The sequence below is a fragment of the Elephantulus edwardii genome, unplaced genomic scaffold (genome assembly GCF_000299155.1).
Source record: "Elephantulus edwardii isolate Elephantulus edwardi_28Jun2011 unplaced genomic scaffold, EleEdw1.0 scaffold00513, whole genome shotgun sequence".
Lineage (NCBI taxonomy): Eukaryota > Metazoa > Chordata > Mammalia > Macroscelidea > Macroscelididae > Elephantulus > Elephantulus edwardii.
The window spans coordinates 200,746-201,742 of NW_006400263.1; the positions used below are offsets into that span (position 1 = coordinate 200,746).

General features: G+C 41.5%; 1 protein-coding gene across 1 annotated transcript in view; it reads right to left on the reverse strand.

Moving 5' to 3' along the window:
• The window catches only part of LOC102855222, a 196,698-nt gene that overhangs the window by 26,808 nt on the left and 168,893 nt on the right, over positions 1-997 (reverse strand). The gene's annotated exons all lie outside the window — the stretch shown is intronic.

Sequence of the window (997 nt, forward strand, 5' to 3'; positions counted from 1 at the left end):
GTGAGATTGTTCTGTAGTTTCCACATTCGGTTGGGTCACCTTTCTTTGGGATAGGAAACAAATATCGATCTCGTCCAGTCAGTTGGCCAAGTGGTTGTTCTCCCAAGTTCTTGGCACAACTTGGTGAGCACATCCAGGGCAGCATCTGTTAGCTGAAATATGTCAATTGGTATACAATTTATTCCTGGAGCCTTATTTTCTTGCTATTTCCTTCAAAGCAGCCTGAACTTCTTCTTTCATCACCATAGGCTCTTGCTCTTACGGATGTGGTTAATTAAGAAAAAAGATGCCTGATCAAATAATATAAATGGAATTTTGCATTAGAACCCATTTCTCCTGTTATCAACTTTTAAATAATAACAATGACATGAATAACATTTAGTTAAGTGCCATGCACTGTCCTAACTATTTAAAATATCCACAGTTCCACAATCCTTTACCTATAGTTCCAAAATGCAAAATGTTCTCAAAATAAAATTTCCCTCCATAATCCATTTGGACAGCAAAACGTGCCCTGAATAAATGTAAGGCTGTTGGGAATATTTACACAAACTGAGAATAATGAGGCATATATTCTGGTAGAGGAGTAGAAACATGTCAAATTATGGAGTGCTTCCCAGAAGCCAGAGAGCTGTAGTTTCTTTGTCTGTAGGGAGCTGAGCTGCTAAACTGCTGATTCACATCCTCCAGCTGCTCCTGCGGAGAAATAAAGGTGTGCAGTCTCCTCCCACTGCAATCCGGAAGGGGTCTGTTGAACCCATCAGCTGCTCCACAGGAGAAAGATGGACAAGATCCTCCTGTGTGACAACTGCCTCTGAAGACCTGCAAAAGGTTCAGCTTTGGGTTCAGTTCCAACTCAACCGTAAACAACACTCGGTCCATCCTTCTGTGGAGTAGCTTGTGTATTCAAATTGCAGCCTTTGGGACTGCAGCAAAGCTTCTTTCTGCTAACCAGGAGAGCTCCCTGTATGAGTCATGTTGGGTTTTGTTTTTTTTT